Source organism: Amblyomma maculatum, chromosome 10 (genome assembly GCF_055883805.1).
Source record: "Amblyomma maculatum isolate TAMU_Amacu chromosome 10, ASM5588380v1, whole genome shotgun sequence".
NCBI lineage: Eukaryota > Metazoa > Arthropoda > Arachnida > Ixodida > Ixodidae > Amblyomma > Amblyomma maculatum.
This window is the reverse complement of record NC_139353.1, coordinates 5,553,261-5,570,546: the sequence shown is the minus strand read 5'-3', so window position 1 is coordinate 5,570,546 and position 17,286 is coordinate 5,553,261. Positions and strand designations below refer to the sequence as shown.

The 17,286-nt window shown below is 47.6% G+C and overlaps 1 protein-coding gene and 1 non-coding gene across 12 annotated transcripts in view; both read right to left on the bottom strand.

The window, feature by feature from the left end:
* LOC146175438 (MAP/microtubule affinity-regulating kinase 3-like) overlaps positions 1 to 11,985 on the bottom strand; it is a 143,721-nt gene extending 131,736 nt beyond the window's left edge. For 8 of the 11 annotated variants that reach the window (XM_084581789.1, XM_084581793.1, XM_084581794.1 and 5 more), the window contains exon 1: positions 11,634 to 11,984. The gene's annotated coding sequence lies outside the window, so the exon portion shown is untranslated. Of the gene's footprint in view, positions 1 to 11,633 lie in introns of all 11 variants that reach the window. The other 3 variants (XM_084581790.1, XM_084581804.1, XM_084581802.1) reach the window with 2 other exon arrangements.
* Positions 11,986 to 13,495: 1,510 nt separating this feature from the next.
* Positions 13,496 to 13,577, bottom strand: TRNAL-AAG (transfer RNA leucine (anticodon AAG)). The gene has a single exon. It is a non-coding gene; the product is annotated as a tRNA-Leu (tRNA).
* Between the last annotated feature and the right edge of the window lie 3,709 nt (positions 13,578 to 17,286).

The following is a 17,286-nucleotide window of genomic DNA, read 5'->3' as shown; positions in this document are numbered from 1 at the left end:
ACAACGGCAATAGCCAACCTTCCCAGCGCACTGCACAGTGTTTTGCATACATTCTACGCTTTGACATACTGTTCAAGCGCGACAGGAGTAGTGCATGACAGATGGCGACGCTAAATTGGAGGGTTTGTAAATATGTTGCATCGAACGGGCTGCGATGAGTCATCGGTGCGAGGCCACGCAATTATGAGAACGCTCCATTGAGACTGCACGATACCAATGAAAAACAACACGACTACGTCTTAATAAGGGTTTGAGAAAACCATGGCGCTTACGTACATATACCGCTTTCGTGACCACGTCCAAGAGCGAGAGGAAGTCACCACATTGCGCGTAGGGCGACTTCGTGCGGGGCTCCCGACAGTCGTCATGATGAATACGCATTCGCGTTCGAAGCCTCATTTGTATGCAGATACAAGCGGCGGACGAAATATTCCATCTTATCGCTTGTGGAGTAGATGGCCCGCCATCCACGCAGTGACGTCATTCGACTTGCGAACAAGGACAGTTTATATTAGGTACTTGAATCGCAGCCCTAACAGAACGGCTCAGTTCTACCTCTGTGCAACGACCGTACCACTGGAAGCAGGAAATAGCGTATGTGACAAAAATTCCGAGAGCACTGTGGGGCCTACATTGCAGAAATGCGTTAGCCTAAGCATCACGTTTGCGCTCAATGATCATTATCAACTAAATACACCATCATTGTCATTATCACTAAAATACACCATCACTGTCATTAACACTAATTGCAGCGACATAACTATACTATCATCCTCACGGTATAGATAAGGATAATTATGATATGCTTTTCACGAACCCGGGCGTCATGGCCGATGACGTCACCAGGTGAAGATGTCACAATCTCGCGAAGATGTGTGACACTTCTCGTGGCAGGAAGGACAGTCATGGCCGCTAGTATGAGCCATTGAAGGCTTTCGCCTTCATAGACTGGCGTAGGGGTGGGAGTGCCCACCCCCTCCTCCACCTCTCCCCATTAAAAAGAGCTTCCGCACACAATCTACAGGTGTGCTACCCAAATTCTACAGCGGAGAGGCGACCTGTATCTACGCGCTCAAAGGTTTATGTAAAGGGAAAAAGAAAGGCTATTAAATCGTCATCTAAGCCGCACATGATGGAATATGTATGCGAAGTCCGACTGCACGATACTTGCCCATTAGATTATGCTCCCTGAATAAAAAAAAAAAAAGCAAAAACAATTTTTCTTCGCCAAGTTCGCGTGTTATAAACTTATTTAAAACCGGTTAATCTGTTGGGCGTGTTGCTACGTCAAAGACAAAGGGAGCAAAAACCACACAGCGCTGACTTCAACAAAGCTTCATTACTGCGCGCAACGAATACATATAGACTACAGCGCCCATACGCAGCAGCAAAAAAGGAAAAGGGTAGGATTGTTGTACAGTTTGCATGCTGTGATTCCTGACCTGCTATCTTGCGTTCTTGTTTCCTTTTCTTTTTTCTTTTTTAGGCTTGTTTTGCTTGCTCATATCTATGGAGGTTGCGTCCTTATATGCAATATAGTGCCGCTGTCAGATTCAGCGCGACATTTTACTTTTCCTCTCGCTGCTGTGTATGCGCGCTGTAGACTGTATGTATTCGCTGTGCGCAGCAATAAAGGTTTAAGCGCTTTGTGGTGCGTGCTGCCTTTGTCCTTCTTCGTCATCGCATTGTATGCATGGAAACCCTATTATTTAGTACCGGCATATGCAAATGGCGCACATCCATATGGGTGCTGCAATCGCACATGGCAACTGCTCGAGAACGTCTTTTCCGGCTGAACCGGAGTAACACACATGCGTACTCGCATGCTCTGACATATATTATGCTGAGGCATGCAAAAGGAAAGAAAAATAAAGAGTTTCTGCCCGGTGGTCCCCAACAAACTTTTTTTTTTTTTTCGTTTTCTTTCGTTTGCTCCTCTCAGTGTTACTCAGTATGCGTCCACGGTGCACGGCCGATAGCATATCGAGTCACGACTTGCTCGGAAGCGCGCGGAGATATATCTCGCACGAGCAACTCGGTGCTCCCGCTTTCGCAAGAGTCTGCGCCGCTAGCTTTCCTCGAACCAGAGATTACGCAGTATAGCACGCGAGAAGACATCGGCGCGTAGCCGCTCGGCAATGCAATTTATTTCGCGTAAAACAATTATCCACTCGGGTGGGAAGACACGCTGCTCGCTTCCTCTCCGGAAGTGCCTCGCTGGGTCGAAGCCGTTCACATCGGCGCCACAGATTCGCCGCCCAACGAGAATGCAAACACGAAGGCCTTTGATCGCTGGCGCAGAGAGAGAAGTCGCGGCAGCAAGCGTACGTACTACGCGTGCAGTGCACGTGGCACGTGGTGCCTCGTGATCAGTTGCGCATCGAGTCGCCGTTTATTGCCCCAAGTTTCGCACAGCCATGTAAGAACTAATTGTAAATATCTTCCCCCCTCTGTCTGGTAGACATCTGAACTGCGCATTTCGCTGGATTTAAGTTTGCATGTGTCAGGCCAAACGTTCTCACGACTTCTCTCCAAAGCGTCGGTCCGGATTTCGATCGCAACAGGCAGCATCACTTTGCGGTCACTCGCTCTCCGGCGCGCACGTCCTCGTCCCCAATTTCAAAGGACTTTTGCAATGGCGGACGCAGGCTCGAGAAAGGCCTCGCGCGTGTTCCGAAGCGCGTTTCCGCTCTGTTCCCGGAATGCCTGTTTGGTTAGCGAATGCCAAACGCACCAAGTCAGCAGCAACAGGTTTGTGGCCGAAGTACAGGAACGGCGCGGCGAACTCGACACATTTGCATACACGCTGGAAAGGAGCGGCAGGCAAATGACGACGTCTCGAAAACGGTCGGCCACACACAGTACAGCACATACGAACAAGGAGACATACTTTGCGCATACTTTGCTCACGTGCCACTGAGGACGACGCTGTAGAGCGTTAGCTCTACTGCGCACCGAGCGATGAGGCAAACTCACCGTTGGGACAGTGTGCTTTCCACGTGCATACCATGCGATCGCAGCATAAAAAATAAGATAAAATATTGACAATAAAAAACAAAATAAAAAGTAATATATATCAATGCGTCAGTGTGCCTACAGACGGCGCCACCGGTCAATTTCGATACGTCCGACAAATGAAGCACACCTGTTTCATGAACTAACATTCGATATACATGTTTGCCACAATCGAACGGCTTGAAACTTTCCAATAAACCAGGAGATGATGATAAGGGGGAGGGGACGTAAATTCGCAAGTGGCACAATTCGCCCTTCATATGTATCGTTGAAGTCCATTTCATCAAGAGCACGTGTGCGGCGCCGGAGGGTTACCGCACCTTACCCGCGCAGAGGAGGTTGCGCTACGGAGGATCCGGGTCGGGGTTGCCCTCACGCCTGCTGTAACTCGAACATGGCCTCAATATCAATATCTATATCAACTTCGAGGATGTCCTGTCTGCAAGTCACAAAATCATGAATCAGATATTCACCACCTGTTGTGGGTTTGCCCGGCACTGAAGCCGACGAGAATTTGGCACCTAACGGCAGTGGGCCTTTCGCCGAACAACCCATCTTCGTATATTGCTTGGACACCAAGGGCCTTATCACCGCTCTTTCTTGAGCTTTATTAAAACAGCCAACCTTTTTTCTTTCATTTAATACCCCTTTAAATGTTTTTTTTTTTTCCTTTTTTTTTACATACTACATTATGCCCTGAGGCAATAAACAACGCTATACAAAAAAAAAAAACAAAAACCGCACATTTCATCCTTTCGATTTTTTTTTTTTTTTTTTCGAGAGAAAGCAGAGACCTGCAACTTCAAAGCGCGGACCTTTTCAATAAAAGACGCGCCGCAGTGGAAGGGATGGAGAAAGAGTGAATGAGCTAGTACTGATGTGCAGGGTTGCGGAATAATTTTCAGCGCCTGGACGCGCACTGAGACCACACATATTTTGCTTTTCGCCTCCGTCGAAACGCGGCCGAGGTTGCCGCCGCATTCTACGGCTCAGTAAAACCGCGTGCGTCCAAAGCAGCGACACAGCGCGTGCGCGGTACCGAATCTGGGCCCGCATACCGAGCCTGCGTCGTATATAAAAGTGTCATTTTCGTCCTCACATTGAGCCGCCTGATTGGTAAAAACGCTGGAAAACATGATGTCACTTGCAGTTGCGGCGTTTCCGCCAATCAGATGAGAGGGCGGAAACACTTCTGAATACGACGTGCACTCGGAATACGAACCCTGCAAACGTGGTTGCGACCAAACAATTACAACGAACAGCGCCATTTTATAAATTCCGGGAGCACTGCAGTATCTGCACTGGAAAAATGAGAAAGCCTTGCTGCTGCGCACGACACATCTCGCGCCCCTTGTCGAACACAACCAGCGTTCCGTTGAAAGGCGCAGTATCTGTCACTCGCGCAATCTCGCTCACAACACAGCAACGCTCGGGCTTACACATTTATCCCGTGCAATTTCTGCAGTGCTCTTGGAAATTTTTTTGTTGTTGTTTAATTGATACTCATTACACCCTTCTGGTCCCTATCACGCATTTATTTGGCTCATTAAGTCAGAAACACATCCACTTGAGGCTAGCGGATGTCACGTCCATTGGACGTCGACATTAGGCGTATGTCTATTTCAATGTCTGACTGATTTTGGGCCGTAACTAATTTTAGCTGTAATTAATCAACTAATAAGTACTTTCTTCTGGCCGAGTTGGTTCATATAGCAACAAGGAATAAACTTGCGCAAAAGTTGAAAAAGACGTGACGACAGGACCGAGCGCAATGTCATGTCGTCACGTCTCTTCAACTTTTTTGCGCAAGTTTAAAAGATTGGTTCACAGGAAGGCAAAGGCGCAGTATCTGTCACACTTGCTCTGTGGACACCTGAACCGCGCCGTAAGGGAAGGGATGAAGGTGGGAGTGAAAGTGAAAAGAGAGAAAGTTTATTCCTTGTTGCTAATTAACTAATCGTACTATTGACATAACGTTTTTTTTTTTTTTTTTTTTTTCTCTGCAGCATCCTCATATCGTCCTCTATCGATCACAACCACACGTTTGATCCCAACTTTTCTCAGAATGACATAACGGCTGCGGTCGGGTTCTGTACACACGACCTTGGCGACGTAACATAACGAAATGGCACGGAGCTGCGCGACTCACACCACGAAACAAAGAATGTGGAAGCGCGCACACCCGTCTCGGTGGCGCAGGGGTTAAGATGCCCGACTACTGTGCCGGAGTACCATGGGTTTGATCCCGGCTGTGTTTTCGATGGAGGCGAAACGAAGAGGTTTGCGTATGCTGTGGCAGTGCATGTATCCCCAGGCGGTCGCAATTACTCCGCAGCCCTCCACTACCACGCCCCTTTCTCTATTTCTTATATCGCTCTCACCTTCCCTCCCTCCCTCTCCTTACGGCGCGGTTCAGGTGCCTACAGAGTAAGTGACACTGCGCCTTTCCTTTCCTGTTAATCAATAATAATAATAATAATAATAATAATAATAATAATAATAATAATAATAATAATAATAATAATAATAATAATAATAATAATAATAATAATAATAATAATGATGATGATGATGATGACGACGACGATGATGATGATGATGTGCGCAGGAACAACTATGTGGTCTTCGTGCTGCAGCACAAATTAAAAAAAAAAATGAAAATGCACACACAAGTTTTCACACACAGATAGAACAAGAAGAAATAAATAACACATGAAATGAAACTGAGACGAAAAGTGTCACGGAAAGAAAGAAATCAGTGAGTAGCATGTATTATATACACAGTGAGAGAATTGTTGAGCACATTACGAAAAAAAAAAAAACTATACATAGAGAGAATAAATAACTGATATTGATTATAGTAATATAGAAATATACATAAAATAAACTATTCAAGGCGCAACAAGTGCGTGGTACTTGAAACACAGGCTAGAAATACAGGAAAATACAATAAAGAAATAGAACTGAACGCAGGACAGTAAGATTCGAATATAAAGTTTAAAGTTAAAGTATAAATAAGAAACGGATAAAAAGCAGCTCAAGATAGGCAGCATTGAACAGGAGAAAAAGCAAAAAGTGAATTAAATACAATATTTTAGGCTGGAAGGTAGGAGTTATATGTGATAAAGTACTATTTAGACTACAACGCTACTAACGTCCAATATAAATGAGCAGAGCGAGTTTTGGGAGATGTCGAGGTGAGGACAAAAAGAGTTAAATAACCACTGCATTCTGTCCAGAGGGGAATGGGAATGAAGAGACGGAGAAACTTGAAATGGTATGAATTCTCTCATGCTCTTTCGCAGAACGCGCAGTAGGATGTACTCCAAGAGCTGAGGGCACATAATGTGGCCATGAAGAAGTTTGTACAGAAAAATGATATCTCTGATACGACGGCAGTGAAGAGAAGGAAGATTCAGTTGGGTGCTCCTGGTGGAGCAAGAGGAGGAAATTGCGCAAGGAAAGCGATATCGAAATATCCGTAAAAGCTTTTTTTTTTTTGTGCTCTGTCAACCTTGTACAAGTTCGATTTGCGAGTGCCATTCCAAAAAACCGACGCGTACTCTAAGAGCGGCAAGCATATGGACAGGTACAGTTTTAAGAACGGAAGTGGAGTACGGAACTCTCTCGAAAGTCTGCAAACGAATCCGAGTGTGCGCATAGCCCGCTGAGCAATGCGTTTAGTATGAGAGAAGCTGAGGGTGCGATCAAAAAGTACACCAAGGTCATTAATTTCATCAACCCTGTCCAATCCAACAGCACAGAATTCACAGAATAATCGTAGAAACTAAGCTGCGTGTTTTACGAGTAAATGAGGCAACCCTTGTTTTGGAATAATTGAGGATAAGTCGATTCTTCGCACACCAATCAGAAAAGGCAGATATGTCAGATTGTAACAACAAGCAATCTTGAAAACAATGAATTACCTTGAATATTTCTATATCATCAGCATAAAGAAGAAACGAGAAGTTCTTGATCGCCGAGGAAACATCATTAATAAAAACCGAGAAGAGAAGCGGGCCTAATACAGAACCTTGAGGAACTTTACTGGTTGCAGGGTAAACGAAGGAGGCTTGCCCATTGACACTGACAAAGCAGGAGCGATCAAGGGGATAGTTGCGTAGGAGGGCTACGAGTGAGACTTCGACGCCAGAGAGTACAAGCTTTTCAAGAAGTAGTGAGTGAGTAATAACGTCGAAAGCTTTGCTCATATCACAGTACACAGTGTCAACCTGACCTCTCTGAAGGACTGCTGCAGAGGCATACGTCATAAACGCGACTAGGTGACTAGGTTGGTAGAAGTAGACCGACCCGATATGAAGCCATGTTGATTCGGTACTATGATATGTTTGAGATGGAGGGAAAGTACGTTGTGCAAAGCTAATCGAAAAACTTAGAGGTTGCACATAGAAGAGAAATCGGACGATAATTGGAAACATCAGGTTTGTTTCCTGACTTGAAGACAGGAAACACGCGTGCCATTTTCCACACGCGAAGAAAGGCAGCATTTTTTAAACAGTTATTAAATATGACAGTCAATGCTGGTACAAAAATACAACTGAAGGCTTTTATTATGGCGGCTGGAATGCCATCAGGTCCAGGAGACAAAGAATAATAATAATAATAATAATAATAATAATAATAATAATAATAATAATAATAATAATAATAATAATAATAATAATAATAATAATAATAATAATAATAATAATAATAATAATTTATTATTATTATTATTATTATTATTATTATTATTATTATTATTATTATTATTATTATTATTATTATTATTAAGCGCGCAGTCTAGAAGCGAAAGTTTCTCTCAATTCAGACAGATACTGCGCCTTTCCTTTCTTGTAAAATAATGTGCAATATAGAAGAAAAAAATATATGTAAACATGATCTTGATCTGGTTGTGTAGGTGTCCATAATTCCGTGACGTTCACTTCAAAGCCTAAGGGAGCTCCTTTCTTTCCCCAAAGCCTAACTCAAATAAAGATTATAAGAAAATAAAGACGCGGTGTTTAAAGAAGCTACCGCTGCAACACTGACAGCTTCCGCTCTATCACTATAGGTTCGAGGACCCATGTTTAAACCCCCACAATATTTTACAAAATGGAGCTTCAACGCGCAGCACCCCAGAGCTTGATCCGCAAAAACGATCTATTGCAGCACATTAAATGAGTATTAAAGCGAAATACTTTACTCGATTCCCCTGCTCCTTCACACACTCGGACCACACACAAGAACACGTGCTGGCGTTACTCATAGTCAGTGTTATTAATTCACCAGCAGTGAGAACATAGAATACTGCCTGCGCTAAACGTATATTCATTCTCATGTTGCAAGGATCATTTTTTTTTTTTTTTTTTTCATTTCAGTTTATTTGCCATCCTGGTACAAATGATGGCGGGAGCCCGGGGTAAAAGCTGCCGTTTGACAGCTTGACAGAGCCACGGGCTCCCACCTCGGCAGCACCACAGTAGTCATGTGAATTTAAACACAAGGTAAGGAAACACTGAAATAATAAATACAGATCTTGTCAGTGTACAGTTATGAACGCAAAGTACACAATGAAAACAAGCACATAGAAGCAGATAGAATGACCCCGAGAACAGTTGGAGCCTATGCGACCAGCGCAGCTAGCGTTGCTTCCCTGACAAGTGGAAAAGGCCAACTACGACGTTTACGTGGCAGGAGATCGCACCGCGCACGTAACGAAATAATAAAACGTTCCTCAGCCATTCGAAAACACTGCCCCACCGCAGTTTTAGGGCGCTCGACTGCTGAACCCAAGGATGCGGGATCGAATCCCGGCTGATCTTCCGTTTTTTCCCTTCTTTTTTTTTTTCTATGTGGACAAAAAGCAAGGCGCCCATGTGATGTGCGAGGTCAGTGCACGTGAAAGAACTCCAGCTGGTCGAAATTTCCGGAGTCTTCCACTACGGCGTCTCTCACAGCCTGAGTCGCTTTCACATGCAGCGAACCCGCGTGCGAATTCGGTGAGAGATACCATCAGGGTTGTTTGGTGTTTTGTAGAAAACGCGTCAGAGAGTGTTTGATTTATATACTCAGAGTATTTTTAGAATCTAATTGATAATTCATACGTATTTATGAAAACGGGCAGCCTTCAGCATACAAAAAGCGCGTTGCTGAGCCGAATGAGACCACTCGGACGTGAAAATAGGGGTGTCTCATGGGGGCGCGCGCTCTCCGATACTATCGGTATAGAGGCTAGAACATTTCAAATGTTCTTGCCTCATTTGAAATGTTCTAGCCTCTATACCGATACTGAGCGTGCCAGCCTGTTTCACGTCACCATACGTCACATGACGTCGCGACGCTCCTCGGATCCTCGTTGGTCAGTTGCAGAACGACCGCGTCGACGTTGCGAACCTGTTGGAAACTCCTCCCCGGCTGGAGCGACGCTCGCTCTGCGGTTAGACCGACGAGAATAGCAGCGTCGCAGGGCAAAAATCGCATCATGTGAAACGGCCCTGAAGATATATGAGAGAGCCCGTAGTGAGGGGCTCCGGAAATTTCGACTGTCTGGAACGTGCACTGGCCTCGCATAGTACACGGGCGCCACTCCGTTTCCCGTCCATCGAAAAGCAGCCGCCGGCGGTCGTTTTCGAACCCACCGCACCCCCGCGGCGGGATTATATATAGGGACGGTGCCGTAAGAATCAGATTTTTCAGCCTGCGCCTATCGTCCAAATGTCATTTTATAAACTAGTGAACTGAACTCTCAACAGAATGTTCAGTGTTGCTCCACGTGTAATTCACTGCCCTGTCAATTACTGCAGTCAGGTTTTAGACATCGCAAACAGCGTGCAAAACCAAGACAGCGCGGAAGAGCGAAAAGAGTTAGTGCACCAAAGAACAACATCGGACTTGAGCAAGCACTTCATAGGCGACTGAAGTGACACGTGCGCCACCAGTCGATCTGCTTGAACCAAGCCAGTAGAGGTCAACGAACCTCGCGTCCAAAGAGAGGCGACAGTTCATTTGCAATTTGTGCAGATGTGTCGAGTTCAACGACGTTCCACAGACAGTGTTACTAAGGCCATCGGTTGATGAACGAAACTCTTGCTTGCTTAATAAATGGTCAGCGCCGTCTGTTCATGTTCTGCGGATACTTTAGGTGGTCGGGTTCAGTGACAGTGCTTTGCTCCTGGGAAGTTAAAGCAGACTTTCAAAGAACAAGACTGTTATTTCGCTCTGAACGTTTTACCATGAGCGTTCTACACTCCGCGATAAGCATGACCATGTTAAGCTCAGTAGTAATGGACGCCTTTAGACGATGTTTATGCGCATTTAGGGGAGTAAACTACACGATGGATAAACACGAATGCTAAAACCATTTTCAACTAGAAATCACGCGTTTCACACTTTTAAGAGGGTAAATAACCAAGAGATAAAAAACTAATGCATTCTTGACTGCCCGTTTAAAACATCCATACGAAATCACAACCCGGAAAAGTCCGTTTTCCAGGCTTGAGATATTAAAATGTCTATACATCGCTGATGTTCCTAGACACGAGATTAGCCGGCATTGCCGCACTAGTGGCGTCAGTTACTGAAGCTGGTGCAACGTTCCTCATTTAGCCGTGCAATCCGCGTGCACGAAAGCCAGTAAATTATTTGCACAGAGCTGAAAACCCAGCCGTACCTGCCTAGAGGCAATTATTAAACTCCTCGCGAGAGAACAGTTACGATCGAGGCAACTGCACAAAGCGTGGACGCATTTAAGCGAAGGACTACAGGATGTGTTGCAACAGCACTAACGAAGCGATGGAGACGTGCAGCCTTCTTCACACTCGCGACCTTGGTACAGCCTCAGAACGCCGCCCACACGAACTACGCTCATCGTTGTTCGGCATCCAACCGAGCGTAAAACAAGCTAAGCTACGAAATCACGTCGGCGCTATTCTCGAAGCCATCGCTGGCACCCCAGTTTTGCTTTTCTTCGGTTCTGTATTTCGCGCTGAGAGCAGTGCTTCGTTCTCGCGGTGTACCGTACGCAAGTGCACCGGCAAGGAAACTGCGGATGAATGTTCACTACGTCGGCGCTATTTTTATTGAGCCCAAGCATAGCTGGTTCAAACGTAGTAAGCCGACGGCGTGGGCTGTGCGCGTGCCTGTCCGCTTATTGAGGAAGCAGAGCGCGCCGATGGGCAGCTGCCGCGAGCAACGGACTACCACCATCGCACTGAAGAACAAAAAAGGAAAAAAGAAATCTTGCAGTTTCCTTATTGGCCCGGGTCGTCCGCTACTCGCACACAGACAATAGTTAATCGAGGAAGTGAAGCAAGGGGCAGCAAACCTTGATGCAGTAGCGGTCGTCTCGCGGAACGGAATGCAGTTTGGGCATAACATTCGCTCACGCGCTGCCATTTACGGCGACGACCCCCTTCCCCTCGCCGCACGAGAAACGGAAAGGATATAATCTGCTCCATGACCACCGGCGAATTTCACGAACGCAGTCTCGCCGGGCCGCTGTATGCTAGTTATTTTAGAAGCCAGTACCTAGGGGGCGAAACATCGAGCTTTCCGAGACCGAACGCGCATCTTGATGTAAGCGATCATATAAGGCAAACGGGGTGGAATGAACTCACGAAATCACGTCTTCCAGCTTTCCTGTGCCACTTTGCGTTGAGCGACGGCGCTCCTGCCACAGCGGGCCGTTGTCAGCGAAAAGTTTGATAACAAAGTTGCACCGATCGGTGCGGTCGAGCCGCGGGGACACGAAATTAGCGGCCGCGTACGACGACGCTCTAACATGCAGCACGTTCGTGTCACTGATCGCCTCTTTCTCCGGGGTGGGAGTCAACTGGCAGCAGCTGAACAAAACTGGTAATCCAACGCCAAGATCCGTGAAGAGCACGAAGCACACGAACTCCAAAACTCCGACGCGCCCGCGCACACAACACTCTCGGGAGTACGACCAACTTTGTGGCTTCTGAAAAGAACGGCGAAAGAGGGAAAGAGCAAAAGGCGGCGCCGTGATGCGGCACGAAAAGATAACAACAAAAAAAAAAAAAAAAAAAAAAGCTCGTTTGGCTTTTGCTTTGACCAAGGACTACCTTTTATGAACAGCTGCAGAGGGCGCAGCATTAAATAGGTCACGCGTTGGCTCCAAGGGGGCGCCACCTCACAGACGACCAGTTTGGTAATTACTCCTGTCTTAAGAGCCAGAAGACCGTCGAATTTCACTGCGTCAAGAAATACCGTAAGGAAAAAAAATATTGTATAACTTAAACTGTTAACAAACTAAATAAATTGTACAGCATTGTAATAAGTGTACATATCACACGAATCATTTCGCTAGTTTAAAGAAATGCAGAAAAAAGGAGCAGAAGCATTCTTGTCCATCATGAAGGTCCGTCGTCTGCTCCAGCAGACGCTCATCTACATCCCTCAATAAACATTTGTTCTTCCTGTGGAACGTTTCAAAATTGTTAGTTCTATTTTTTTCCTTTACTCACGGCAACTTTTATGGTCTGTTCCAGGAGGAGGAACAAGCGTTCACTGGGGGATGCAGATGAGCAAAACAGTCGAGAAATTATCCATGGATAGCTTATTCAGAAAATAATAAAGGCCAATTCTTAACTTTGCTTATATAGTGGCTCCATCTAGAATCTGCCAATGTAAAATATCGCCCATTGACGCCATGGCTTTCTGAAAAGCGATTTCAGGTTTTTGGCCCTGGGAACATAGGTTTTCGCGGATTGTAGCGCGGCGTCCGTGGCCAATAAATTAAACTGTGCTATACCTATGTCCGCGTTAAGAAGAACTTCGTTTTAAGTGGAATCTTTCTCCTTCTTACCTTTTCCCCTCCCCCTTCTTCAGCTATCCGCACGCTGGCAGTGACGGTATATGGTGGTATGTAGATAGTGACGCCGGCAGAGAGAGAGAGTAAACTTAAATTGTTTAACGGAATAGCGTCGGTGGTTTCCTCAGTCCAGGATACCATTGGCCTGGGCTGTTTCCCGGGCCCTGGTGAGCAGGCTGCGCTGCTCAGAGATACGTGTGGGCCAGCTCTGCCTCCCACTCCGCTTGGCTGAGTGCTCGAGCTTTGTATTTCTCTAATTGCTCTTTGCAGTTCCATATCATGTGAAAAATGTCCGAGACTTCACCGCATGCAATGCATGTGTTATTTTTTAATTTTTCGGGCCAGATTTTCTAGTACTTTGCTAGGTTGCCAACAGGCCCGTGCACTCCCCATTTTTCTTCGTTCCTATTCAAACACACAAGCAAGCAACAAAATCAATGCAACAGATGCCGTATAAAAAATGAGACATACCTTTCCAACAGATACAACGGTAAAAGAGAGGTAAGAGGAAACGATTTTTCATTATAGAACTTGCTCCCTCTTTTGTCAGGGTTTCTACGGCACTTACACATAATGCACTGCACACGTGCTGACTTGCGCCACGTTTGTACACAGAATCATAATGTCAAAAAAAAAAAAATAATTTGGCAGCGGTGGGATTCGAACCCACGCCCCCGAAGAGACTGGTGCCTTAAACCAGCGCCTTAGACCGCTCGGCCACGCTACCTGCGATGCCTGCGGTTCAAAACTAATATTAAATATCTACAAGTCAAAATGTCTTCTTTCTGTACTGCACATTGCGTTTATGCGAGATACTGCAGTCATGTGGCCTTAAGGACGAAGTATGTGTGCGTTTTATGTCGTTTGTTTGGTTTGTTTCACTCCCTTCAGTTAGTGATTTTCGACCCCACTAGTGACTCTAGCCAGTGTCTCCAGGAGGCACTGCTCCAGCCCCTCGCCGGAAGAGGACAGTCATCGTTCTGATCGTTCCCTGTCAGTATGTGCGCGAAATTTGAAATGTGCCATGAATCCAGGGGCCCGAATACAGCCCCTCATGTTCACTTTGCGATGACCAGAGGGCAGATCTCGAACACATCATGTTTAAATGTGAAAGCATGCATCCGCCGGAGGGCCTGCAGATTACCAATTCGGAACAGTGGGAGGCCGCATTGCTTAGCTCTGATCCAAGCCGGCAACACGCCATCACGGCTTGGGCCAAGGAGGTCGTCGAGCGCCATCGAGCAATGACCACCCCTGGGGCGGCTTGAGGAGAAGCGAACTCCCACAAAGAAAGAACTTTCCCAATTCTCCTCAATAAAGCTTCCTCCTCCTCCTCCTCCCATTAGGATTGATTTCCATCCTGACTTGACACAGCAGTGGTCGCCGCGACCAGCACCGATGTTACTCCGGACTCAGGCCTACCTGCCTCAAAGGTGAGCGACACGACACTTACTCATCCTCCTCCCCCGACACTCCCAGTCGAGCGTGCAGCTGCCATGGAGGATCAACCGGTTCTCCCTTCTGTGGGACCATCCCTCCCGCGTTTCCGCTCCTACGCAGGCCCGTACGCGAGGATGGGCAAGCGCGCGAAAAACGAACAGGATGGTCCGTCGATTAAATGCGACTGTTGCGACCGCTGGGTCTATCTGGACGAGACGCCTTTCGATAGCGTTGCCTCTGCCACGGACAAAGCTTTTGTCTGTAAAATATGTCTGCGGATGGAGGACATCTCGGCTCGACTAATGACACAATACCAGCTGAATTGTGTGGAACTCCAGAACAGGGTGGATGCACTGGAAGCTATGGTTAGGGAGCTAGCCTCGAGATTGACATTGATGCGCACAAATACCATGCCACGAGAAATATCTGACACTAGTGATACAAATACCAGTCAGGAGACATTCTCGACAGGACAAGGAGGACAAGTTGTGAGGGAAGATCCTTCAGTTCGTGAGACAAACGACATACCAGATAACCAGGACGCGCTGACGTTGCATACAATGCAGGACTGCGTCCGTGGCGTGATGGGTGGCGATGCCGATCTAGAATCAGAAGCCTCGGCGAGGCAATCGGGTACGATGGCATTAGACACGCCGAAGGACAGTTCAGCCGCTGGTGAGGTGTCAAGAACGAACGAGATGGCATCTATCGGGGACACCCCGCTGGTCAAAGTGCTAAACCCAGTCAACGTCCAGATGAATCGACGCAGGGATGAAAACCATCCACACACAGGGAGCCGGGAGAAGGCACCCCATAGCCAGCAAAGGTCAGGACATCCGCCTCGAAATAGTAAACGACGAGCTCCCAAACAAAATAACAGATATAAAGGATACCCCGCATTCGATGTGGCACGAGAGATCATCCTTGTCGGTGATGAGAACGTTGGTAAACTCTCAGCAGCCTTGCGGGAAGCGGTCAATGTCCCGAAAGCACTTGGGTTTCTATACAATAAACGTGCGTCAACCGATGAAGCAATAAAACGCATCAACAACTATGAAGACCAGACCCGACATGTACCGCGCCGATATGTGATACATATAGGACTTGCAGAGCACTTCAGCGTAAACCGGAGCTTATCACCCAATCCCTAGAAGCTGCCTGGGCGGACCCCCCAGCGGGCCTCATAGTATGCTCAGTGCCCGAAGTTACCACTCGAGGAGCGCAGTGCAGTACTGACCGCTAACGCCCAGCTAAAGAGATGGTGCAAGCGAAACCGACATCGCGTCATTGACCTCAGCAAGGGCTGGACCCCAACAATGCTGGACAGGAACGGAATTCACTACACCACCGAGGGTGCCCAGTTTGTTGCAACGAGGGTGAGCGAGGCCACGAATAATTTTTTAGCCCCGCGCCCTCGCTACGAACACAAGGACAGAATAAAACAGCCGCAGCACACCCGGACACCGCAAGCCCGACAAGTCCAGCAACACCAACAGGCCCCACCCGCAGAATGCACGAGTCAGACTGCAGAGCTCGCAGAGCTCTCAGCTACCGCCAGCAGTGCAACACCTCACCAACAGGCGCAGGGAATAGCCCCTCCCCACCACTGGGGTGCTACACAAATCTCAGTGTGGAGCCCTCAGGCCACATTACCGACAATGTACGCCGCTGTGGGAGAGTTAGTCAGGCACCACCTGATGCTGGCTCACCGCCTGCCCCAATAAGGCGCCGCAGACATTCCGCCGCAGTTCGCATAGGCTTCCTGAACCCCTCCACGGAGCACGAAAAGAGGCAAAGTGAGAAGAACTGTTCGAAACACTAAACAACGAGGACTTCACCCTGTTCGCGGTAGCTGAGACTCATCTTAGGGACTTAGAGGAACCCCCGGTCCACGAACGATGGCAGTGGGCTGGAAACAATCGCGAACAGGGGTCCCGCAAAGGAGGAGGAGTCGAGATGCTGTGGAGAAGCGACTCCAGGTGGGAAAGGCTAATAGGCGCGTACTGTGAGCACATATGGATTACTGGCACCATCCTGGGTATGCCCGTGATCCTCGGCGTGGTAATCTTGCCGTGACGTGCGGACAACACGATGGGAATTCCCAAGTTATGCAGTGCCTCACAGAGGATATTCAGAGGTGGGCTTCCGGTAAAGAGGTGATACTCATGAGCGACTTTAACAGACATATTCAGTCCTTGGGTGGCTAGCAGGATTACAATGGCCAGATCATGATCGACTGGGCCCACAAGCACGGCCTGGAAATTGCCAACCTCCGGGCCGACTGCGAAGGGCAGTTCACTTGGAGTGCCAGAAGCAGCCGTTCAACAATAGACTACGTGCTTGTGTCGCCTAAGCTGGCAGCCAGCATCACGCCGATACACATCGATGAAGATGGCTGGTTTAGTGTCGGTAGCGACCACAACCGCATTCGACTGTCTATGGCAACCACCACACACCGCACTTCCAAGATAGGGAACCAGAGCCCGGAAAAACGCTATCTTCGAGTGGACTCATATGAAGCTGTGGCCAATTCATTTGAAAACAGCAACACGCGCAGGGAGGCCACCACGTACGCCGAGTACGTCGGAGAGCTGCTGCGCATCATGAACCAGCACGCAGTTCGCGCTACATCTCGGGGAGGAATGCGGCGCAAAAAGTGGCGCACGGCCAACCGCCTGCATCGCAGAGCGGTCAAGCAACTCCCTGTGGAAGACTGTCAGCTGGCCTGGCAAGAGTACCTTTTTACCAACCTTTTTCGCAAGAGGGAGGCGCAACAACTTGTCCAGGTGGAAATGGCAGCATGCAATCAAAAACAACTACAAGAAATCACGAAAGCCGGGCGCAACGGTCCACGCAAGTTCTGGGCATATGTGACCTCCCTGGACAGGAAGCCATCAGCTCATGTGCTACGGGACACTAACACAGGTGCAGTGGTCACTGAGCTAACACAACATCTCACAGACCATCTTCACTCAGTATACGGACAGGCTGATCAC